The sequence below is a fragment of the Chiroxiphia lanceolata genome, chromosome 22 (assembly GCF_009829145.1).
Source record: "Chiroxiphia lanceolata isolate bChiLan1 chromosome 22, bChiLan1.pri, whole genome shotgun sequence".
Lineage (NCBI taxonomy): Eukaryota > Metazoa > Chordata > Aves > Passeriformes > Pipridae > Chiroxiphia > Chiroxiphia lanceolata.
In genome coordinates, this window is record NC_045658.1 from 5,681,821 (window position 1) to 5,699,705 (window position 17,885).

The 17,885-nt window shown below is 51.5% G+C and overlaps 1 protein-coding gene and 1 long non-coding RNA gene across 5 annotated transcripts in view; one reads left to right on the forward strand and one right to left on the reverse strand.

The window, feature by feature from the left end:
• The window catches only part of ACAP3 (ArfGAP with coiled-coil, ankyrin repeat and PH domains 3), an 81,818-nt gene that overhangs the window by 55,389 nt on the left and 8,544 nt on the right, over nt 1-17,885 (reverse strand). The gene's annotated exons all lie outside the window — the stretch shown is intronic.
• On the forward strand, nt 15,768-17,882 carry LOC116797493. Its single transcript, XR_004360662.1, has 3 exons — nt 15,768-15,854; nt 17,254-17,449; nt 17,661-17,882. It is a non-coding gene; the product is annotated as an uncharacterized LOC116797493 (long non-coding RNA).

Here is a 17,885-nt window from a genome sequence, read left to right on the forward strand (position 1 = left end):
CCTGCCTCGGCTTTCCCTGCCTGGGAAACGGAGCCGCTTCCACGGGAGCTGCGCTGTGACAGCTGGGACACCCTCGGAGCCCTTCGGGCGGGAGACGCCGCGAGGAGATTTACTCCCAGCGTTGCCAGAGATTTATTAACACACCCCCGGTGCTGACAAGCCAACAGCACAAACGCTGCGCTCCGTGCAAACGCTGACCTAGATTTGGAGGAGTTCTGCTGGAATCTGGCGCATGGGATGCTCTCCCTCGCCGGCTTTTGAGTCAGCAGCATCCACGTCAGCAGGGAGTGCACGGCTACCTCCGGAGCTGGCCCTTTGCTGCTGCCACTCAGCGTTTCACAGAGCAGAAAAAAGATTATTTTTGCTTTTTCCACCCCCCTCAAACTGAAGGCAGAACATCTGCCAGGGGCAGAACGAGGTTTGGAACAACCCCTTGGCACTTCAGCTTCATTAGCACCGGGACAGGGCAGTGCTGCCTGTAAATGCCTGTGGTACAGGGTGAACACAGGGGGGCACAGAGCAGACTTGTGATGCCAACAGCGACCTGGCTGTGAGGGAGAGAAATTCCCACAACACACCAGTTGAGTTTCCAGTGGAGAGGAGGAGGACAGAGCTCCTTCCCGAGCCCTGCAGGGAGCAGGTGTCTCCTCACTCATTGTACATGTGACTAATCATCTTGCTTCATCAGGTTAAGGAGAAAGGTCCAGTTTTACAAGAATACACTGGTTTTCTTCCTGATTTCTGTCTGTGTGAGGGATTGGCTCCTGGTGCTGGACTCTCATGGTGCTGGTCCTCACAGAGCTGCTCCTCTGCATGTCCTGCCTGCAGGGCTCCCTTGGAGCATCCAGGCTTGTCCCAGCCCTTGCCTGGCTCTGGCAGGACCACAAGGATCCTTGGCTGGGAGTTCTGACAGCACCCAGGGCACCAGGAAACCTGCCGGAGAGACTTTTTGAGGAGAAGGTTTGCTCAGAGGCTCAAGGTCTCTTGGCAGGTCGGCAAAGGACCAACAGCCTCCTGCTCCACATGGGAAGGCCAAGGCAGAGAGGAGGGATGGTCCCACATGCTCACACTGCAAGGACTGAGAGCAGCTGCTACCAGGGCACTGCTTGGTGCTCTGAAAGCAAAACCCAGGGAGAAAGCAGCCAAAGGGGTGTTACCACCACAAAGGCTCAGGGGGACAGTCCTGGAGCCAGCCCTGCCTTTCAGGGGGTGAGACACCAAATCCTCCAGCAGATACTGCCCTGTAAACCTTCCCCCCATCCCAAATCCGATGGGATCTCACACGTGTGCCCAGTGCTGGGCACGTGCTTCACCCAGCTCACTGAGCTGGAACGGGAACCAGAGTGAGGAAAGAAATGTCTTTGCAGAACCAGTTGCACGGGTACAGCCAGTAAATGAACCAGATGCAGAGATGTGCCCAGTCAGGAATAAACTCAGGAGTTAATGGCACACACTGCTGCCCTTAAACCCCTGGGTGCCAAGGCTGAGCTGGCACACACAGATGCCTCTTGCTAAACTGGGTATCAGGAGCAATCCTGGTTTGCTGTGGCCTCGCTCCACCTGCATCACTTGGCACTGAAGAGCTCACTAACAACCTGGAGTCCCACAAAAATGCCACCCACAAAGCCACAGTGTTTTCACATCGTGGCTGAGCATCCCAGGCCAGCCTAAACAAACTGAGGGAAAGGGCTGTCCCCCTCCAGGCCCCTGCGGGTCAAACTGCAGGCTGTTAAATTTCTCTAAGTAAATAAAAATATTTTCGCTGCACTGTTATGGAAACGAAAGAAGGGTAAAGCCAGGCACGAGAGGGAGGAGGAGGTATTTTGGAGGTCTGCATGAGCATTGTCCAGATATCCTTGCCCATGGAACACTGTGACTCCAGCAGACACTTCCAAACACAGGACATATCTAAAAATAAGAAGTATGAAATCCTTCTTATTTGCCCGTGGGCTTTTCTCTGGCACCATTAATTCTTTGATTCCCCCGTGCCCCACGTGATCACTTGTCAGCAGAAGCTGCAACTTGACAAAAAAAATCAAATATCACAAATTAATTATCAACTCCTAATTTGGCCAGCAAGTGAAAGCAGACAGGCTGGATCTGCTGGCACAAGGCACTGAGCACACATCCCCCACTCCTGCCACAAATATCATCCTTAACACTGAGCCAGAAGGGCAGGACAGATGCAGAATCAGGGTGTAGTGGCTGTAGGTGGGTGATGAATTGCAGAATTGACTGTTAAATGTCTATATATATTAAATGAAGGCATTAAATCACACCCTGAACCTGCACAAGTGAGGAATTAGACCCTGCAGCTGAAGGCTGCAGACCTTGCCACTGATCTACATCAAATTAGAGGACATCAGGAGGGATTAAATAGGTTTTTAATTCGAAAACAAATCTGTTTCATGCAAAATCCTGCAGCCTCGCACCTTGCTGGTAACAGTGTGGGGTGGCAGGTAAAGTCAGGGCCTACAGCTCATGAGAATTCCACAGAAAAGTAGTTTTGGAAAGAAAAAAAAGCCCCACTGGCAGATGTTGTGTGGACTCTGCTACGCTGCAAAGGCTCCTGCCTCGAACCAGAAAGAGCTGGACTGCGGATCTTGTTTAGTCTATGATGGTTATTGCTGTGGAGAGAGCTTTGTTTTACTCCTAAATACTCCTTCTCCCACACACAGGCAGGACCACAGTGCACACGCAGAGTTTGGCAGCAGCGTTTGAAACCTCGAGCTGGAATGCAGAAGGGATTTCAGGGATCCATGGGAGCCAGGGAACAGGCAGGGCAAAGACACGGCGGCAAGAACAGGAGAGGCTGCAAACCCAGAGGGGGCCAGGGAAACCAGGCAGAGAGGGTGGGTCAGCAAAGGGAAGGAGAGAGAAGCGAGGGGAAAGTGCTTTTCTGCCTCTCCAGGGTTTGAGCTCACACAGAGCCCATGGGAAGCTGCTGGTTGGCACCAGCTGGGAATGCAGCCCCCGGCTCCGGTTCCGCAGCCTCGCAGCCCACAGAGCTGTGCCACAAAGCTCTGCCAGGCCAGGCTTTGCTTCCTGTGCCACTCAGTGTTCCAGAACCCCCCCCATGCACCTGGGCTGGCTCTGGACCCTCCTCTGAGGAGCCAAAGGGGAGAGAGAATGTTGAGAAAGCCCCATTCAGCGAGGCAGGGCAGGGAAAACGCTCCCGCTGCCAGTGGCAGGTGTCCCTGTGGCACAGATAAATGTCCCCCTGGCTGGGAACACACATCCCACCCCCCCACACACACACACTCCGGCTCTTGTTCCCATTATTCCCATTAACTGCAGAACAGGAGCCCATTCTGGGGGCAGGGGATCATCTTGCACTGATTGCTGCCTGTCCCCTGCCTCGCCGGGGCACTGGGAGCTCACGAGCCGCCGCTGGCCCCGCACGTGGAGCGCTGGCACACCCGGGGACAGGGACAATGCCCTGCCCTGTGGCCACAGCCACAGGAACTCCATTGTGCTCCCCAACACTGGGGCTGTGTTCCCCTTGGTCGGTTCTCCCGGCTCCGTGAGGATTCCCGACCCTCTGCCAAGGCTGAGCCTCGCCGGCCTTTTCACGCCGGGGTTTCGCTTCCCCGTTTCCCAGCACGGCGCTGGTGCCCGTCCAGCTCCGCTGGCAGGGGCCACATTCCCAGCTCCCCACCCTGCTGGAAGCCCTGACCCTGCAGAACCCCCGGATTTCTCCCCTGTGACCCCCAAAAAGAGCCTGGTTTGCATGAGGAACATGGCACTTAGCGCTGCTTCCCGCAGCCTTTGGGAAGTGTCTTCCCGCTCACTGTGCAGGGTCATTGGGAAAATCCACCTCCCAGAGGGTGTTTTTTTATTGCTCAAACCCCTCCCCTAAGTGCTGTGATGCAGGTAAAACAGGGGAATCCTAGGAATGCTGCTGGGATAAACATAATCACCCAAATCAGTGCCAAAATGCCACGGGAACTCATGGATTTGCAGTCTGGAAGCAGCAGGGACGGTCAGGACTGTCCAGCCATGCCTGCATCACCCAGAAACATCCCAGTGGCTACTCCAAGACCTGATTCTACTCTGCCAATATCTGTTTCCAGACAGAAGGAATTCTTTTACCCCTGAGAGCAGCGACATCCACAACTAAACTCCCTGGGAAGAGACACTGATGTCCTTCCCATGTGCACCCTTACCCAGCCTCACCCCTCAGCATCATCTCTTCCTAACATGGAACCTAAACCTCCCCTGACACAGGGATCTCTCTCCCAGCCACAGAAGGAGCTGTGTCCCATTATCTAAGGCAGAGAGAGCATCTACCACTTTCCCTGGATAATCCCTTAATTAGTGTGGCCTCCAAAATAATCCTATTGCACGGGGTTTACACGCAGCCCAGTTTAAAACAAGCCACAGATCCCAGGGAAATGGCCAGTCTGTCACTCCTGGGTGCCATTGTATTAGCTGATTAGTTCCCTTTTCTATCTGTTGTGCCCAACCCTCCCAATCTTTCCCCAGCACTAATGGACCTTTTGGTTAATAAATCACAGCTTGCTGGGCTGAAAGGCCAGAAGATGTTTCCCAGATCCACTCCAAGCTGGCACCCAGGAACAGCTTGCAGGCAGCACCCTTTGCAAGGAAAATCATTTCCATGCCAGCAGCTCCATCCTCCCCGTGGAGGCTGAAGGAGCAGGATGGGGATTAAGACATCATTAGCTTGGCCTCTTGTAGGAGAGTGGGAAGAAATGTTGTTACTGATTCATGAAGACAGATAAGGAAACAATTGCTCTGCTTATCCGACTGTGGCTGGGAGTCAGGGATCTGTGTGTGTCCTAAAGCACTGGGAAATGAGCTCTCACCACATCCTGCATCCACACAGGAATCAGGGGCACTGCAGGAATTACACCAGGGGGTCTGGTGCTTCAGGCAGTTAAAGAAAGCCCTGAGGAGCAAGAAAAGTGCTGCCTGAAATCAAACCCCTGGGGCTGCCAAAAAAAAAAAATTTAAAAAAATTAAACCAACCTGTCCTTTGGGGCACAATAACAGTTATTCTTTCTCCTTTCTCTCCCTCAGTGCACGCACATAAATATGTGCACTGCCCTTTTAACTGCAAATACTGAGCAGCTCTGGGAGGACAATGTCTGGAAAGGTTTCCTCCCATTGCCAGAAGAAACAAATGTCTTGTGTGAGAGATGCTGGCTGGGGGGAGAGAGGGGGCTGGGTTTGGATTTGGCTCTGAATGTTTTTTCTCTCCCCTCTTCCCACTCCCTGTTTCTCCTCTGATTCACGAGGAAACCACAAAGCAAACTCAGGGCTGAATGAGACTTGGTTTTGTGAATGTTCTGGCTTTTTTTTTTTTTTTCCTTTGGACATTCACTTCCTCCCCCTGCAGCCCAAATCTCCTCCTTTTTTCCAAGCAGCCCAACACAAACTCTGCAAACTTCCCCCAGTGTAAACACCACCAAAACCTGGCCTCGCATTTCATTTCCTCTGCAGAAGCCACTGGGAGTTTACAGTGATGGACAAAGGCAAATTTCAATGCTCTCCTTTGGTCCAATCCTATTTAATTTCAACTCTTCCAACACCTTTATGTGAGGACAGACTTGGAGGAGCAAAAGCCCAGAGTTACTCAGTGCTTTGAGCTGTGCAGTCCAGGAGGTGAATCTCTCTGTCTCTGCAGGGACCTTCTCTGAGAGGCACCTTCCAAGGTGACCCTCCACCCTCAGCATCTCACCCTCACCACGTCCCCAGGAGGCCCTGCCCTGCTCCACTGCAAAATCCAGCAGAACCAACTTAAATTACCTTTTAGAACACATTTTATATACTTCAGCCTGTGTCTACTCCATAATGGGATTTGAGGGATTTTTTTTTTTTAATTTCACAAGCCACCCACGTTATTTCCACAGGCCTTTAAAAATTCCAGCCTTGGATCATCAGCTCTAAAGTGAGATTAATCCCCTGCCTAACAAAGAACTGAGGGAAGAACTCTGTTAATGCTTATTTGCAAGGTCTGGATGATACAAGGATGGACTAATCCGAGTGGAAAGGCTGCAAAAAAATCCCCTGCAAAGCACTGGCTGGAATTGGTGTGTTTTAACCAAGGCTTCCTTTTCCTGGGAAACAGGTTCTCCTGCTCAGGGCTGAGTAGGAGGGATCACACATCAAAGGCTTTGCTTATGCAACCACGGGGGCCAAGAGCAACTTCAGCCTGGGATGGCACAGAATCCCTGGGGTGTCACATCCCTGGGGTGGCCCTGGGAATTTTCTGGAGGGGGAAAAAGGTATTTTCTGGAGGGAAAAAAAAGCATTTTCTGCAAGAATTCTTTGGCAGCACTGGTTTATCAGAGTGAAACATTTCATGAGACAGGGGTGAGATGGGGAATGTTCCGTTCTGGAAGGAGAAGATGGACCAAGATGTTGTGTTTCCATCACTCTGGGGCTGAGCTCTTTGAATTCTAAGTTTCACAGTAAGATCTGAGCCCAGCTGGAAAGGGAACCACAGTTTTCAAGTGAAAAATTACTTTGGAATTTCACGGAATCACAGAATCATTCAAATTGGAAAAGATCTTTGGAGATCATCAAGTCCAACACTAAACCATGTCCTCAAGTGCCACATCCACACGATTTCTGAACACTTCCAGGGATGGTGACTCCACCTGGGCAGCCTATTCCAATGCTTTTACAACCCTTTCCATGAAAAAAACCCTCCCACTTCCTAATGTCTAATCTAAGCCTCTCCTGGCACAACTCGAGGCCGTTTCCTCCCCTCGTTTTCACATCCCAGGAGTTTCTTGGACCGATTTTTAAAGGCCACACCGCTTCTGAAATAAAAATTGGGGGGGAAAAAAACCCCGAAAACCCCACAGAAATTCCTGCAAAGCTGCACTCCCGGCTCAGAGAATGCCCTGGGAATGCTGTGCAGAAGAACCTGTCACACCAAGGGGCTAATGAGGGATCTGTGTAACAGGAGCTGGCAAGCATAAGGAAGATTTCACACCCTTCCTGCCATGAATGGGAAGAACCATTCACTCAGGAGTCCTCAATCACTCCCTTTGTGTCCAGGGCTATTAATATCTTTACATGACTAGTCGAGCCACGGGCTAAGCTTTTGTGTCTTGGCTACTAATTAATGGTTGCAAAACACACACAGAGGTCACACCCATCAGGAAAGAAAGGGCTGGTGTGGGGTTACTGGCAGGAGTAACTGCAGATTCTCCAGGTGGACTGAAAACATGTGTTTGATATATAGAATGTCACAGAAAGACTGTCACACCTCCAGGGAGTTTAAGGAGACAAGGCAGCTAAAGAGTGAGAGAAACAGAGCCACGGGAGAGGGAATGTTATCCAAGGAAATCAAAAGGAGAATAGAATTATCCACCTGATCCCTCGGCCTGTGCTTAAAATCATAGAAGCACAGAAGGTTTGGGTTGGAAAGGATCTTAAGCTCATCTCATTCCATGGGCAGGGGCACCTTCCACTAGCCCAGGTTGCTCCAAGCCCCATCCAGCCTGGCCTTGGACACTTCCAGGGATGGGAAGTCACACTTCATGCCATTTCTGTCAGCCACCAGTGAACATCTCTGCCCACTGGAATGGAGATCCAGCTGCCTTTGGTTTAATTAAGGAAGGCCTTGGGAAGCAGGAGCACTGCCCACCAGAGTGCTTTGTTCCAAAGGGCCCTTTCTTCCCCACATCTCTGTCCTGATGATCCCAGAAGATCAACACTGGGAATATTTCACCCCGTGCCTCGTGCCAAGAGGTGACTGAGCACTGAGTCAAACAAACTCATGCCAGTGTTCAGCTGGCACAAGCTGCTGGCAAGATGTACCTACAAGCTGGATAATCCACCTGCAGTGCCACTGTTCTGGCCATCCCACAGGGATCCATGGGATAACCACGTGCCAGGCCAAGGATGCTGTCCAGACACAGCCACCTGCCACACTTTTGGGTTCACTTACTGATAAGTGGTGGCAAGAGAAGAGTTTGTGACTCCAACAGAAGTCAGGGTGTGTTCAGAGACCCCAAGCCGTGGACTGCTTGCTCCTGGAGGAGTCTCTGAACCCCCCTGTTTTCCAGCCTCCTGCACAGCCAACATCCTCTCCCTGCACAGGGAGGAGGAGGAGGCAGAGCCCTGAATGAGATGTCCTGGAAAGAAACGGGCCAAGGAGACAAGAGTTCATGTGGGGAGGAGTTGCCTGGGTTTGATTTGAGGCTGAGTCAAGGCCAAGCCACGGCCCTGGATTCTCCATCACTGAGATCACACAAGACTGGGAAAACAACTGACCCAAACTCCTCAAACTGGTGACTGTGACACACCAAACAACCCCAGAGGCACCAAACTCAGCCTTCCCCCCACCCAGCACCGAGGGGGCTTTGACCTGTTTGCATCCAGAACCCCCTCAGGGGCTGACACAGGAATGATCCAACAGCACTCCAGGACCTGGATGTGCAGGGGAAACACCCTCTGAGTTATCTCCAGATTTCCAAGGCTCCCTGTGCAGGGACAAGTTCATCCCTCAGAGCTGCCAAACCTCACCCTGTGCTCATTTTGGGGAGGATTTCTGCACTTCCAGGTGATGTGAAATAAAGATCACTTGGAATAAGAAATAGGTGGATGCTCCTTCTGTGTGACAGCGCCCAAATTTATGTCACAGCTGAACAGAAACAGTGGCTGTGGTGATTTCTGGAGCTCAGTGTGCTCTCAGCACTCCATCCAGGCAGGCAGATCCTTCAGCTCTGACCCTTCCCAAAGCTGTGCCATCAGCCTGAAAACATCCCCAAAACCCCAGACCTGCTGCTGATCTCCGTTTCCCTTTTCTGCTCAGAAGTGACAAAGCAGAAAGCAGCTCCTGCCTCACATTCCTCCGAGCCCACAGGAAACCATAAATCAGGGGGAAAACACAACTTGCAAAAGGCCAAACACCAGGATGGGCCCAGGGGCTGGGGAGAGGGAAACAGGCAACCAGCAAAACCAGCCACAAAGTGGGCACCAAACCCACACCTCCACCTCAGCTGGGACGGGTCCTGCTCCCAAAAATACAGGAGAATTAAGGGGGAGGGCAACTAAAAGTCTTCTCCTCTTTCAAGGGAGCACATATAGACACATACAGATCTATATTCTGCATTTCCTTCCACCACCCCATTGCCTAGTCTGTAATAATAATAATAATAATAATAATAATAATAATAATAATAATAATAATTTAAAACCTTTTAGGAGGAGAGGGTTGAGCTTCCCCCAAATGCCACCTGGGCAGAGGGCTGAGCTGGCTTTCAGGGGCACCAAGTGACCCTGCCAGGGGACAGGCCACCAGCAGGAGGGGGTGGGAGGAAGAGCTGAGTTTGGAGGGGAGGGAGGGGGTGAGTCTGTGACCTCCTTGCTTTGGGTCTTGAAGGCTTTTTGGAGTGTCCCAAAGGGATCCTACCTGGCCACAGGAGCACATGAGGAACCCAACTTGTTTCCTGGCACTCCTGGGAGCTTGGAGGACACAGGGAAGGGAGGTTTTGGCTCAGTTTTTCTTTGCAGAGCCCCTGAGAGCTCAGACCCCTCAGTGTGACCATCCATGGGAGTGAATCCCCTGGCACATCCCTGTTTTTGGGACAGGACCTGCTCCATGTGCCCCCACCAACCCCGAGGGAGATGCCTGAGGCTGAAGCTCTTTGTGTCTGAATGCAGCAAAGGACCTGCTTGTTTAGAGGTGACTTGTTCTGGTCAAAATGGCTGAGATTTGCTCTGGCCCAGATAAATCTATTTATAGCAAGTGTTATGCTAATTCCACACAGGGATCTGATCCTGCCTGCAGCATTAATTCCTCCTGCTACCTGTCCTTTTTAACCCCTTCTGGGCACCAGCAGCCTTTCCATCCTCAGATCAGCAATTCTAACAACAAGCTAGATGGGGTTTTTTCCCCTTTCTTCCATTTCCAGAAAACCCCACAGTGCTCCCTTTCCTGCATCTCCTCCCTGGGGAATTTGCTGCTTCAATCCGTGTTTGGAACAAGTGGGAGAAACCTCGGTAAAAACAGGTTATGGAAGCAATTTTAAAGCCACTCACATTTAAGTCACTTTAAAAAAAAAAAAAAAATTGAATTGCTTTTATTACCCTACCTGAGGTTCATGTCAGGTTTTGTAAAGACTAATTCACTTGTGAACTAAGGAGTGTGGAGGGGATTGAACTCATCATTGAAATGAGTCTTTGGGATAAACTGGACCAATTGCTTAATGGAGAAATGGTAATAGAAGAGCTGTTTTTAGTGGCTGGAGTCTCCTGGTTTTGCTCCAGGATAATGGAATAAGCTCTATTTCTAATCTTGACTAAAATCTCTCTGCAGATGGCTGTAAGCATGATGCAGATGTGGAAGGCTGTGCCAGTGCTTTTTTTTGATCCTGGGAGTTTTCTGCAGGAGAAAAATGAGGTAGAGCAGCAGAAGCTTGGACCATGTAAGTGACACTGAAATCATCTCCCTCCTCTTCACTGTTTTATTCTCATTTGTGTTTTTGGTTTTTTTTTTTCCCAAAGGCTCAGTGAAAAATCATTTCTCCCTTTTCAGTGATTGCTCAAAAACTTGACCTTGTCATCAAATCCATCAGCTCCAGCTCCTTCCCTGCTACAGAACAAGTAGCCACCAGACTCAGCTCCTCACCCTTTGTATAAAAAGTCCCACTGGGCAGCACTTGGGGATTCCTGGCCTGTCCTGCTGCAAGGAGGGGTTTGGGTCACCAGTTTGCCAAGAGCACAACAAACAATTCAAACAGAAAAGTGCATCAAGACTCGAAAAAGTGACTGCCCAAATCTCTTTTTCACTGGGCCATGAATACAGATGTTTCCTGCTGTTTGGTGTTTTATTTCCCCCCATTTTTCATGGGGGCTGCAGCCCCTAAAGCCACGATGTTTCCTCAGAGGTGAAGACACCCTGTGCCTAAACTCAGCTCTGCCTTTGGTGACAGTGCTCACAACATTTTGCACAGCTCCACAAACCCCCAGGTCTTTGTCTGGAACCTGCTAAATGTCAGTTTACAGCTCCCACCCCTTCTCCTGAGAGGCTGGAGGTGTATGTTTAGACAAGGCTTTGAAGCAAGATGAGTAAGACTTGGTAGTTTGGTTGCTTGGCGTGTTCCATTGACTTTAAATCTGTACATTAATATTCAGCAAGAACTGGCACTGCCTTCAGGAGGACACAGAATTGCAGCTATGGCTTTTATGCACTCTGCTGTACATACAAATACGGGATTTTCCACTATTGCTCCTCGTTTATGTTCAAATTATAGAAAGGCCCATTGGAATTTATGAAAGGATTTGAGTTTCCCGAGTACTTTGAATCCTCCATCACTATTTTCTGACAGCCAGGCAGCTCCTGCAGCATCAAGGAGCTACTTGGACCAATGCTTAGAGAAGGGCATTGGATTAGATGACCTCCAGAGGTCTCTTCCAACTTAAATTACTCTAGGATTTAGTGGCTTAAAGATGAAATCCTTCCTTAGCTCTTCTAATGCACTCCTTATGTAATGTATCTCATGATAACAGGTTTTGCCCCAGCTTCTCTTTTGCAACTCCCAGCCAAATGTTCGAGGAGACCAGAGCAACTTGAGCATCTGGACGTCTCATGTCCAGCCCTGGCTGATCCCTAGAGGAGAGAAAAAGGGCTGTGCACGAGGCAATTTGCTTTTCAGCACCCATCCTTGCAGTCTGGGGGGGGAAATTCAGACAGAAGTCGCAGCAAACTATTTCCTACTCTTGCCCACAGCACTTGAGCAGCTTCCCAAATCTTGGGAGGAGAGGGAAGCAGCCCAGCAACATCCCAGCCTTGTTCCTTTTCCATTCCTGATGCTTCAGAGTGAGGGGAATCCCATTAGAAAAGGGATTTGCTGGGGCCAGGGGGGTCAGGAAGCAGCACTGAAGGGGTTTGGTTCCCTTTGGTGGTTTAGATCAGCAGATGTCTGTGCCAAGTGTGGTCAAACCAGTCAGGACCACGGACCCCTCGGGGGTTCTGGCTGTAAATCAGAAAGCTGACTGTGAAAAGGCACCAACCCCGAGGGCAGAGGGGGTTCTCCACTTGCCAGAGCACTCAGACCACCCATTTCTTGTTCAGCACTATTCTCAGGCCTTTCAGCTCACTAAAAGCTATTTCTCAGCCAAGCTGCTGAGCTGGGCAGCTCAAAGTGATGGATTCTCCACATGGACCATTTCACCACGTGTGCTAATGCTGATGGATCAGCAGGGACCTGACAAAGACCATCTGGTGGCCACCACACAGCACCTTCCACCTTCAGCTCAGCAGAGCATTGCCCCTTTTCTGCTGAGAGCCACTGATTCCCCTGGTTATCAGACTCTGCCTTCCTTCCTGCTCCCAGCATTCATTTTGCAGGAGGATGACACAGCTGCAAGAACTGGAGCTCTGGTTCAATGGGCAAGAGAGATTTTAGCACCACATCTCTAATAGGCTTGGAGAAAAGCCCAGGAGGAGATCCAGGTCTGAAAGGAGGTGGACAATGCCCTCCTGCAGTTCAGAGACCCCAAGGCCTCCCTGAGCATCACACAGGGCAGTTCAGCTCCTGGAATGTCACTGAGAGGATGCAAGGGATGGTCTGGGTTCTGGAGAAGGAAATATCACCCAGAGACCCATGGTGAGCAAAGGAGATGGGGCAGCAAACACCTCCCCACACCCCCCAGTCCAGAAGGTGCCTCCTGAGCCCAACCTGACCAGTTCCACCAACTGGAAAAACCCTGGCACAGGTTGCCCAGACAAGCTGGGGCTGCCCCATCCCTGGAAACACTCAAGGCCAGGTTGGACAGGACTCTGAGCCACCTGCCCTGGCTCCAGATGTCCCTGCCCATGGCAGAGGATGGGATCAGATGGCCTTCAGAGGTGCCTTCCAACCCAAACCATTCCATGATTCCAGGGGACACATGCCCAGAAACAGGAAACAGGCACCAACAACTAAATATTCTCCACCCTCACAACTCCATCAATCAATTTGCCCTTTCCCAGGAGTGACACTTTTCCCTGCACACTTTGATCCACCTTGCTGAGCAACCTCAGAGCAGAGCTGGCCTATCTGCTCTTTTCCCTGCTCTTTTCCCTGCTCTTCTCCCTGGGCTGCAAGGACTCAGCTTTTGCAGTGGAAACTGCACACACAGGAATATCCCTTCCCTGAGCTGCAGGAAGACTCCTGATGTGGCACGAGGAGGCTCCTTAAACGACATTTGTTCGCTTTCTTTTTTTTCTTTTTTTTTAAACGAGCAAAATGGATTTATCAGAAAAAGCTCCTCTCAGACGGTTCCACCTTCTCCCCGAGTGACCCTTGGAGACATCTGTTTACCAACAGGGCTGGAGGGGATCCAGGAGGCTTTTGTTGAGACTTCCCCTCGTGCACAGCTGAGCCCGAGCCACCCTCCCCCAGCAGGGATCGCTTTCAGCACTAAATGCTCCTTGTTTCTTTTTTTTTTTTTTTTTTTTTTTTTTTCCCTCTCCTCTCTCCTTCCCCTGGGCCTTTGGCTCAGAGCTGCAGCTCCCCAACCTCTGGGCTCCCTTTGTCTCTGCCTGAAAGGCTTTTCCTGTGTCGTGTCCTGCCAAAGGCAGCGAAGGTCCTGCCCTCCCTGGCAGCAGAAGTGCTCGAGTGCTGCTGGCCCCGGGGCCAAAAAGGGAGGGTCCTGCCCCTTCCTGTGCCACTTGTACCCTCCCAGAGGTGCCAAATATTTTTTGCTGTGTCCCAGTGCCACGAAACAACTGGATTTTTTTTTCTCCCACCAGCAGCACAACCCTTTCCTAAAGAGGTGAGAGTTTATGGCTGGTGCTGCATGGAACCTTGCTGGAGGAATATCAATCAGTGTCCTAGACACCAAGCATCCCTTGCTTTTATTTATTCCTCTCAAGGGTTGGGTATGGTCCTATTTTTCTAGCTCTTCCCCCCTGACACCTCTCCAGAGGGAACAGAACTGTTGTGATGTGGCTGGGACTGGGAGATTAATTCTCATCTGAAAAATCAGTGTCTCTGGGAAAGGACACTTTTTGAGTGCAGCTAGAAGGATTTTCACCAGTTACACTTTGCTCTCTGTGGCCATGGGAGGGACTGTCACATCCCTCTGAGCTCCTGAATCATCCCTGCAGGACCAGCACCACTATCCTGCTGCATTCCCAGTGCTGTCCTAGAACCCACCCTGGAGATGGGTTGGTCAGGCTCATCCACAAGGAGCAAATTCCCAAGCTCACACAACAGTCAAAATACTGAGGGTAGATGGAGTAATTGGGACCACTGGGATAAAATTAATTCACCCTCTGTGCTGAGTGAGGCAGCCCAGGCACAGAACAGAGCTGGTGTTGGAGCAACAGGAGCTGAGCAGGGAAAAAGAACTCAGGCACAAAGTGCAGGGTCAGAACAACAGGGCTGAGCCCTGCAGGACTCACAGATACTCATCCTCTGTGCTGAAAGTTCAGCTAAAAACCTCCACTTCTTGATTTCTCAGCGTCTCACACCCCTGAGCTCCACCCACACAGCTCAGAACCACAGGTGAAAGAAAAGAACTGAACTGGGACTGACTGGGGGGAACTCGAGCCAGGAGGAAAGTCCACGACAGCATCCTGACTTCTGAGAGCAGCCTCTTCCCATCCCACCAGCACATGGATCAGCCTGGAGCTTTCCAGTGCCTCAGCCCTGTTTACCAGTTTGGCATTTTCTGCCTGATCTCTGAAATCAGATGAGTCAGTGGCACATCGAGAGTTGTGTTATTCCCAACTCCTAAACTCAATCTGGCAGGGCTGGCTTTGTCCCACTCTTGGAACACTGAAGGCTGGAGTCTTTCTACAAATGTCACTCTGCTGCCTTCTCGTCCTCCAGCCTTCAGGTGGGCAGCAGCTGAAGTTGCCAGGCTCCAGACAGTGCCAGCTGGGAAGCTGGGAAGTGTGGGGAAAGGGAAGAGAGGGGAAAAAATAGGGAAAAAAAAAAAAGAAAGGGAAGGTTTGGGAAGGTTAGGGGAGGTTAGGGGAGGTGGGGTTGGAAAGGGGAAAAGGGAAAGGGGAAAGGGGAAAGGGGATGGGAAAGGGAAAGGGGAAGGGAAAGGGGAAGGGGAAGGGAAAGGGGAAGGGGAAGGGAAGCTCTATCAGTGCTCTCACAGGGTCTGTTTCCTCCATCCTGGGGCAAGGTCATGGAGCAGGGACAAATCCACGTTTCCTGCCCCAAACTGGGTTTCTCAGAGAACAAAGGGGTGATATTCTGCAGAGGGGCTGAGCTGTGGGAACCACCATTGTTTCCCTGAGCCAGGATGGAGCGGGAAGAATGGACAGGCTTTAACAGCTGCCCTTCAGAACAGCCCTGGAGATTTCTGCACTGCCCCAACACTGCCAGGGTGGCAGGACCCTGGTGGTGCTCAAATAAAGCCTGGCACAACTGCCTGGGTGCTGAGAAAGCACCACAAGCTCTCTGCCTCTCTCTCTGTACATGCAGGACATACAGCTACATTTTACTGCCATCAGATATCCTTTCACCTCATCCCAGGCAGAGCTATCCAAGCCCTGGAATCACCCAGGAATTCACACACACGTTGTTTCCATCAGTGGCAGCATTTCACGGAGAGAATGGAAATATTTCAGCCCTGCTGTAGCGTGATGGAGCAGGCTGGGTGTGCAGAGCAGGGATTATCTCACTCCCTGATATTATATAATCTGTTTAGACGGTGCCACTTGATGCTTATTTAAGGAATGAATGAGCCCTTCGCTCCGGGATGTGCCACCCGTGAGCTGTGACATCATCCCTCTAATCCACTGGAATGACTCCACTGCTTTGCTTCCCAGCCATTCCCGAGTCCTGGGGGATTGCACTCAGGGATGTGTGAGTGTGCACGTGTGGGAGGGTTATCCCACAGCAATGTCACACAATTCCACAATCATTTAGGTGGGAGAAGACCTCTGAGACCGTCGAGGCCCCCCCTGTGCCACGTCCCCACCTCGTCCCCCAGCCCAGAGCTCTGAGTGCCACATCCAGCCCTTCCTTGGACACCTCCAGGGGTGGGGACTCCAAACCTCCCTGGGCAGCCCCTGCCAAGGCCTGACCACCCTTTCCAGCAAGAAATTTCTCCTGATGTCCAACCTGACCCTCCCCTGGCACAGCTGGAGGCCGTTCCCTCTCCTCCTGTCCCTTGTTCCCTGGGAGTAGAGCCCGACCCCTCCCTGGCTCCAACCTCTTTTCAGGGAGTTGCAGAGAGCAGGAAAGTCCCCCCAACTCTCCTTTTGTTAGCTACATCAGAATGTTCTCTACCTCCCTCGAGAAGGGCCCTGGCAGGTAGGAAAGGTGAATTTCTGCAGATAAGGTGAAGCAAGACAAGAACCTGACGTGTGTGTGGCTCTGTGAACACACCACACTGCATTTGTTTGGTTAACCTCACATTCAGAGGGTTGGTATGGGCTGTTGAGAGCACACTTACAACCTTTCCATCCTTTTTTTTTCCTGGTCCTTCCTTCCTTTTAACCAAGCCTCTGAGCTGAATTTCCTCCCTTAGGCCAGAGGAGACAGCAATGTGCAAAACCAGAACGAGCTGTGGATGCACTGCTTGAACCCAAACCCTGCCCAGGCAGCACCCACTGAGGCAAAAGGGTGGAATCCTCTGCCAAGAGGTTGTGGAGGGACAATTATCCTGCCTGGTTGGCTCCTTTTGGGAGCAGTGGCTCGGAGGAGTCATCAGCTCCTGCAGCAACACGTGTGGTTTGACCAGGGGAGGGGATTCTGTCCCCCCTGCTCTGGCAAAGAGGGGCAAAGCCTGTTCCTCAGCACCCAGCAAGTGCAGGAGGAGACACAGGAGGCTCCTCAGAGTCTCCAGGATACCCCATCCTCTTTGCTCATCTGTTGCAATCGAGGCAGAAATGCTTTTCCCTCCCTCCCAGCAGCTCCCCCAGCAGCAGGCAGAGCACTGCCCAGGATGTTTTCCCTTGCTGGTGCCCAGCCAGCCCCAGTGGGTGCTGTGCCTGCTGCTGAGGGCCAGCCTGGCTGCAGCTGGGCATGGATGCAGTGGAGCTGCAGGAAATCAGCCTCCACCCTCCCCACAGTGCACAGGAATAACTGGTTGTTATCCCAGTCGTGCTGCCCCATCCTGGGGGGTCCTACAGAGAGGGAGGCTGCCAGACACCTTCCAGTGCTGTGTGCTGGGGAGTAGAGACAGGATTCACCTCCAACTCACCTCCAGTTCACCTCAAATTCACCTCCAGTTTACCTCCAATTCACCTCAAATTCACTTCCAGTTCACCTCAAATTCACCTCCAATTCACCTCAAATTCACCTCCAGTTCACCTCTGTGCAGCCTGGAAGAAGCTCCCCTCTGCCAGGGGCTGCACCTCAGCCACCCCTGTGGCCTGGGACTGAGGCAAACAGGTCCCCAGTTCTCCATCCAGGGAATTCCACAGCTCCAATTCCTCACCTTGCCCGCTCTGAGATCCTCAAGCAAACTCTGCAGCTCCTCAGAGAAGGCAAGGCAGCAACCACAAAGCTGCTGGCAGGTAAAAAAAAATCTCAGCTTTCCACACTGGCCGTGTTGCTGCTTCCCCTCTCCCTCCCAGTCTGGAATTGCTGGGCAAAGAGGGAACAAATCCTGCTCCTGGTTCCCCTTCCTTTCCCCACGGGGAACACTCAGCATGGCATCATGTCAGCACAGAGCCAAACCTGCTTTCTTTTTGTCTCACTTCCTTTCCTCCACCCTCGTTTTTGGAGCTTTACATTAGAGAGGAGCCACATTAACTCTGGGGAGAGCTGACAATCCATGCAGGGAGCAAACCCTCAGGAAACAGCAGCCAGGAGTGCCTGGAAATGTCTGAAATCAGAACACAGCCCCGAGAACAGAGGAGAACTGCAAGCAAACAGGCAAGGAAGCACTTGGCTCCAGGGGAACATTCTGTCCCGTCCTCAAAACTCAACCAGACTTGGACTGCAGGTCTG